This window comes from Henckelia pumila, chromosome 2 (assembly GCF_033568475.1).
Source record: "Henckelia pumila isolate YLH828 chromosome 2, ASM3356847v2, whole genome shotgun sequence".
In the NCBI taxonomy this organism is placed as follows: Eukaryota; Viridiplantae; Streptophyta; class Magnoliopsida; order Lamiales; family Gesneriaceae; genus Henckelia; species Henckelia pumila.
Window position 1 is genome coordinate 99,499,065 of NC_133121.1, and position 7,980 is coordinate 99,507,044.

General features: G+C 40.0%; 1 pseudogene; it reads left to right on the forward strand.

The window, feature by feature from the left end:
• The first annotated feature begins 918 nt into the window (after positions 1-918).
• On the forward strand, positions 919-7,621 carry LOC140878011 (uncharacterized; annotated as a pseudogene).
• Positions 7,622-7,980: the final 359 nt, after the last annotated feature.

A 7,980-nucleotide genomic window follows, 5' to 3' on the forward strand; every position in this document is an offset into this window, starting at 1 on the left:
ACTAGAAATAGTATTCGGTTTCAGTGTGCGATTTTAGGCGAAAGCTGAAATTTCATAACTCGTGAATGCGTTTTTGTTTAATTAAATTCAATTAGAAATAATTGGACTATTAAATGAAAATAGGGTTATTAATTCTAGAAATAGATTAATAATTATTCTAGGAAATTTCGTCGTGAATATGAATGAGTTTTGTTTGATTAAATCCAATACGTGGCAATTATCGATGTCTGGTACCGTTGTGTGTTCCTGGTCATTTTTCTAAAATTTGAATCAGTCTTAAAGCTTTTCTGTTCATTTAATTTAATTTAAACTTCTGCTTTAGAATAATTTAGTTCATTTTCATTAGTTTAATAATTTATAAAAATCCTTTATTTTAATTAGCCTAGATTAATCTGAATAGTCTATATCTTAGTATTTAAACATTAGTCTCTGTGGGATCGACTTGGACTCTGTCCAACTATATTATAACTTGACCTAGTTCACTTGCTAGAATTTTTTCCAACCGAAATCGTCGGTCAAGTTTTTGGCGCCGTTGCCGGGGACTATTTGTTTACTATTAGGATTGATTATTTATTTGAGACTAGGTTTTTTTTTACTTTGTTTAATTTTTATTTAAGTGGTTGGTTTGTGCACTTTAATTTTTTCAGGAGTATATCTCATGTTATATGAGCCGTGCTCGAGATTCTGAAGACCTCATACCGCTTGATTTGGAGATTGAAAGCACTCTTCGTCGTATACGTAGAGAACGAAGACAGCATAACTTAGCCCTTAATTTTGAATCTGAAGAGGAGTTAGAAGATATGGCTGAAGAAGAGAACAACCGCACTCTGATGGACCTTCATAGACCATTAGTGATCCAGCATTGTTCGCCCTGCAGTTCAGGCGAATACTTTTGAACTTAAACCAGCCATCATCCAGATGATTCAGATGCAAGTCAGATTTGGAGGCACGCCTTTTGAGGATCCGAATGCTCATCTGGAGCAATTCTTGTCAATCTGTGACACCTTCAAATTTAATGGAGTGACTGCTGATGTTGTTCGGTTGAGGCTCTTTCCATTTTCTCTACAGGGAGAAGCGATAGAGTGGCTGCGAGATTTTCCAGAGGGATCAATTACTACTTGGGATGGTTTGGTTGAAGTTTTCATGCATAAGTATTTTCCACCCACCAAAGTTACACAACTTCGGAATGCAATTATGTCGTTTAGGCAGAAAGATGGAGAATCACTGAATGCCGCATGGTCAAGATTTAAAAAGATGTTGAGAGTATGTCCAGTACACGATCTCTCCATAGGCCAACAAGTAGAGACTTTCTACTACGGGGTTGATTCATCTGTGCGTTCCATGCTTGATGCAGCTGCCAATGGCAGCCTCTATAGAAAAACTCCTGCAGAAGCACTTGAAATCATTTCGAATATGGCTGAAAGCAATGTTAGTTGGCAAGACAGCAGGAGGGAAAAGAAAGTTGGATTTCTGGAGATGGATGCTCTGACAGAAATTACAGCAAAACTTGATGGACTGACTCATCAAGTATCTCAACTGCAAGCAAATAAATCTGCACCATCAAAGCAGGTGAATCAAGTCATGGGAGGCACTGAGGCAGTTGAAGGATCAGCGAGTGGCATTCCATACATGCCAGATTCATTTTTTGATTGACCGCCAGTTTTTGAAGATGATTCAGTTAATTATGTGGGGAACCAAGGGCGACAGCAGTTTAATCCATACAGTTTCTCATATAATCCGGGTTGGAGAAGTCACCCAAATTTTGGGTGGAAACAGGCTAAAAATTCTGTTGAGCCTCTACATTTTAATCCACCACAGCAGCCTGCACAGCAAAGGCCTCCTCAACAAGCAGTTAGACCTCCACAAGGTGCTGGACCTTCTATGCCGCCAGGCTTTAAGCCATCTGAGAATAAGTCAAATCTGGAAGACATGCTTGCAAAGTACATAGCGGGGAATGAGATGAGATGGCAGAATCACGATGCCATGATGCAAAGAGTGGAAACCCAGTTGGGACAGTTGGCAAACCAGTTCACTACACGGGCGCCAGGTTCACTTCCTAGTGACACAGAAAAAAATCCAAAGGGCGTCAATGCAGTCATAGTAACTGAACAGGTAAAGAATGAGGATGCTGAGGTTGAAAAATCTGAAAAGGAGGAAGCATCAGCCAAGCAGCAAGGCGAGAACTCGAGGGAGAAAGGTAAGTCTCTGAACTCAAATGTTGATACTGATATAAATTCCCTCCCTTTTCCCCAAAGAGCAAAGCAACTGCAACTTGATACTCAATTTTCAAAATTTCTAGAGATTTTTAAGAAGTTGCATATTAATATTCCGTTTGCAGAAGCTTTAGCTCAAATGCCCTCTTATGCTAAATTTTTAAAAGAAATTTTATCAAACAAGAGGAAACTGGTGGATTTTGAGACAGTGAAGCTTTCGGAGGAATGCTCTGCAATTTTACAAAACAAATTACCTCCGAAGCTTAAGGATCCTGGTAGCTTCTCTATTCCTTGCACCATAGGAAATTCATTTTTTAGAAAAGCTTTGTGTGATCTTGGTGCAAGCATTAATTTGATGCCCTATTCTTGTTTTGAGAAGTTAGGAATTGGTGAGGTAAAACCAACCACAATTTCCCTACAGTTAGCAGATAGATCAATTAAATATCCTAGGGGAATTGTAGAGGATGTCTTGGTGAAGGTCAATAAATTTATTTTCCCAGTGGATTTTGTTGTTTTGGATATGGAAGAGGATCGTGAGATTCCTCTTATTTTGGGTAGACTATTTTTTGCTACTGGGAAAGCTCTAATAGATGTCCAGAAGGGTGAATTGGTGTTGAGGTTAAATGATGAGAGGGTAGTGTTTAATGTGTTTCATTCTATGAAATATCCATCTAATGTTTCTAACTGTTTTAGAATTGATGCTACTGATGAGTTTGTTGAGTGTGATGTGCAGGAATTTATTAGTGAAGATCCGTTGGAGATCTGTTTGACTCATTCATCTCCAAGCGAGTTGGATAATGAAGAGATTGAGGAATGCATTCAGTATTTGGACGCCGGCAAACCACTCTCAAGGATGGTAAACTCAAGGATTGGGGAGATTGGACATGTTCCAAGAGCATTAAAGCCATCAATTGAAGAAGCCCCGATCCTTGAGATGAAACCTCTCCCTTCGCATTTAAAATATTTATTTTTACTTAATAATGATAAACTGTCTGTAATTGTTTCTTCTACTTTGACAGGGGATGAGGAACAAAAATTGACTCGCGTGTTGAGGGAGAATATCAAGGCCATTGGGTGGAGCATAGCGGATATAAAGGGAATCAGCTCTTCTATGTGCATGCACAAAATTTTGATGGAAGCCGATCACAAAACATCAACCCAACCTCAAAGGCGGCTCAATCCTGCTATGCAAGAAGTGGTCAAGAAGGAGGTAATTAAGCTTCTAGATGCAGGTATTATCTATCCCATCTCTGATAGTAAGTGGGTTAGTCCTGTCCAGGTTGTTCCGAAAAAGGGTGGGATTAATGTTGTGAAAAATGAGAATAATGAATTAATTCCCACCAGAACTGTTACGGGTTGGCGTGTTTGCATAAATTATAGAAAACTTAATGATGCAACTCGTAAAGATCATTTTCCCCTACCCTTCATTGATCAAATGTTGGAAAGATTAACCGGACATCCTTTTTATTGTTTCTTGGATGGCTATTCGGGTTATATGCAAATTCCAATTGATCCTGAAGATCAAGAAAAAACCACTTTTACATGGCCTTACGGGACTTTTGCATATAAACGAATGCCATTCGGTCTTTGTAACGCACCGGCTACTTTCCAATGCTGCATGATGGCAATTTTCCATGACATGATTGAGGATTTTATTGAAATATTGATGGATGATTTTTCAGTGTTTGGCTCTTCTTTTGATGCTTGCTTGCTGAATTTGTCTAAGGTTTTAGAAAGATGTGAAGAGTCCAATTTAGTTTTGAACTGGAAAAAGTGTCATTTTATGGTGAGAGAGGGAATAGTTTTGGGACATAAAATTTCTGAAAGTGGAATTGAGGTTGACAAAGCGAAAATTGAGGTAATTGAGAAACTTCCTCCGCCATCAAATCTGAAAGGGGTGCGTAGTTTTTTAGGACATGCTGGATTTTATAGACGGTTCATTAAGGATTTCTCTAGCATCGCCAAGCCGATGACTAATTTGCTTATAAAAGATGTACCGTTTGATTTTTCTGCTGAGTGTGTGCAGGCATTTTAGATTTTGAAGAAGAAATTAATCACTGCACCGGTGATTGTAGCACCCGATTGGGAATCACCTTTTGAGGTGATGTGTGATGCGAGTGACACAGCTTTAGGAGCTGTTTTGGGGCAGAAGCGCGACAGATGCATACATGTCATCTACTATGATAGTATGACACTTTCAGCTGCCCAATTGAATTACGCTACAACGGAAAAGGAGCTACTCGCTGTGGTCTTTGCACTTGATAAATTTAGATCTTATCTGCTTGGGAGCAAAGTGATCGTGCACACTGACCATTCGGCCCTGAAATATTTGATGAATAAAAAAGATGCAAAACCAAGATTAATTCGTTGGATTCTTCTCTTGCAGGAATTTGATTTGAAGATCATTGATAGGAAGGGCACTGAAAATCAAGTGGCAGACCATCTTTCACGCTTGGAGAATTCCATTCAGAGCAATAGCATAATTCGTGATGAATTTCCTGATGAACAGCTCTTTGAGGTGAACAATTTACCATGGTATGCTGATTTTGTAAACTACCTTTCGAGTAAGTTTCTACCACCGCACTTTACTTATCAGCAAAAGAAGAAATTTTTTTCTGACTTGAAATACTATTTGTGGGAAGATCCTTATTTGTTTAGAATATGCGCAGATGGTATAATTAGGCGGTGTGTTCCCAAGGAAGAGGTAAGTGAGATTTTATTTCATTGTCATAAGGGTCCAACTGAAGGTCACTTCGGTGCGACCAGAACTGCATCCAAAGTGCTTCAATCTTGCTTTTATTGGCCCACTTTGTTTAGGGATGCGAATGAGTATGTGATAAAGTGTGATGAGTGTCAGCGTACTGGTAACATTTCTAGGAGACACGAAATGCCACTTAATAATATCTTGGTTTGTAAACTTTTTGATGTGTGGGGAATAGATTTCATGGGTCCGTTCCCAATTTCAGTTGGGAACAAATATATTCTGGTTGCTGTAGACTATGTGTCTAAATGGGTAGAAGCGAGTTGTAGTAGCCCGGTTCCATTTTACAAGATTAAGTGATTTTAAACATGTTAGAAATGACATATAATTTTAAAAGTATCAAAACATATTTAAGGAGTCCTTATTTGGTTAAAATAAGTGGAAAATCAGATCCAGAATGTCCGAAAATGGTGGGGTAGGTCCCGGGGGTTCCGGAGGACCAAAACCAGTTCGGAAGCATGAGAAACAGTTCGGAGCTACCGGGCAGATCGGAGCTTCCGATCCGAGATAGGAGCTTCCGATCCTGAGATCGGAGCTTCCGATCTCAACCAAAAATAGGTGTCAAGGAGATTTAAACACGTGGCCAGATGCAGGAGATCTGAGCTTCCGATCCTGCGATCGGAGCTTCCGATCTCGGCCGTCCAAAACGTGGCAAACATGCACCGATCGGAGCTTCCGATCAGGAGATCGGAGCTTCCGATCGTGGCCCATAAATAAGGGTCTGAATCCCTCATTTTTAAGTGCAATTTTCCCTCTCCTCTCCCGATAATTGCTCTATTTAAGGGCTTCGGGACTCTTTCTTTAAGAGTTGGAGTAGGAAATAGTTTATTTTATAGCGGACAGTGTCCGCAGTAGCAGTCAGGCGGCGGAGCTCTGGCGAGGCGTCTAAGAGTCGTAGCTAGGCTATGCCCAGGCTCTGGGGAATGCGACATCAGCGGGCTGGCGACGGACGAAGATATGGCTTTGGTTTCCTATAGTAAATAGGGAGTAGGCTATAGTTTAATTAAGGCTTTTAGAGCCTAGTAGGTGATGTTTGGCATGCTAGGTAATGCATGGTTATTTATGCTGTAGTGCTGCATGGTAGGCTTGGACCTAGAGGGGGAGCTTCTAGGACTGCCTTAGTAAGGTACGGAAGTATTATTCGAGATATCCAGATTGAGTATGCATGTATTATGTGTTTGCATGGATTATGTGATTTCATGTTTTATATGCCTTTGTATACAGCATGTCATGACTGTATGTTGCATACATGAGCATATTGAGCTTTTACCTTAGAGGTATCCTGTAGTAGGGCGCTCACCCTACGAGTTTGTGGATGGTTGGATACGTAAGTCTTGTGTCAGGTCACCTTTATGGTTGGACACATGTACTAGTATCAGGTCACCATTATCCACTGGGTATATGAGCCACCTCCTGATGCGATGGCGCAGCGTGCTATATACCCTGGGCCCGGTCTATGAGCTTGTTTCTTGACCTGAGTGTCTTGGTAACCAGTTCATTTTCATTCATGCACATTTAATAGTGTATACTCATACTCTCGTACTGAGCATGTTAGGCTTACTTCCGGTTATTTTTTGTTGGCTGGATGCCCTATTCCATGGGGCAGGTCTGCGGCTGGACGATGCAGGTGGTTCCAGGAGAGCTTAGGCGATGGAGGACCAGCAGGGTTATTGTCTAGGCTTTTGTTTCAGTTGTATTTGGGTTAATACACTGGTTTATTTCGATATGGTTGTAAACAATATTTTTATTATTGTTTAAGTTTCCGCTGTTATTTTTGATATTTTATTTGATTAAGTTAAATGCATGCTTAAGCTTCTGATTAGTAGGTGATCACGGTGCGGGTCACTACATGAGTGCCTGCAAAAATAACGATGCTAAGGTTGTCATTCAGTTTCTCAAGAAAAATATTTTTTCACGTTTTGGCACACCTAGAGCAATTATCAGTGATGGGGGTACTCATTTTTGTAACCGTCAATTTGATAGTCTGTTAGCTAAATATGGGGTTAGGCATAAGGTGGAAACACCTTACCATCCTCAGACCAGTGGTCAAGTCGAGGTGTCGAATAGAGAAATAAAATGCATTCTGGAGAAGACCGTTGGTGCTTCAAGGAAAGAATGGTCTAGTAAACTCGACGATGCACTGTGGGCTTATCGTACAGCTTTTAAAACCCCAATCGGAATGTTTCCATTTCGTTTAGTGTATGGAAAATCATGTCACTTGCCTGTCGAACTTGAACATAAGGCTTATTGGGCTACTAAATTTTTGAATTTTGATGTCAAAGTCACAGGTGAAGAGAGGTTACTGCAGTTACAAGAATTGGAAGAGTTTCGACTTGATGCTTATGAGAATGCCAAACTTTACAAAGAAAAGATCAAACGTTGGCATGATCAGAATATTGTGAATCGAGAATTCGAGGTGGGACAACAGGTATTACTATATAATTCTCGTTTGAAGTTGATGCCAGGTAAGTTGCGGTCGCGTTGGTCAGGCCCTTACACGATTATTCAAGTTTTCCCATATGGCACCGTGGAAATCACTAGCGAAGCAACTGGAAAATTTCAAGTTAACGGCCATAGACTTAAGGTATATCGAGGTGGCGAGGTGGTCGATGAGCAGATCACCGTGAATTTACAAGATGCAAATTAAAAGGGAAGCAAAGTCGGGCTATAGACAATAAATTTAGCGCTAACTGGGAGGCAACCCAGTTTCTTTTCTTTTTGTTTCTTTATTTTGTATTATTTTGTTTTATTGGTTAATTTATATTTTTCTTTGTCTCTTCTTTCTTTGATCTCAGTGATTTTTGTTGGGTGCAGATTTTCTACTGACGCTGATATATTACTGGTTGCGGAGGAGAGCACATATATTGTTGGGAATCGTATCATTCAGGGGAGTCTCTGTACATTTTTGCATCCTGCGTGCTTGAGTGTTTTATCTGAAATTCTTAGATGCAAACTAATTTGTGTGGTTTAAGATTGTGAGTTTTAAGGGTTATTTTTTGTTTATTA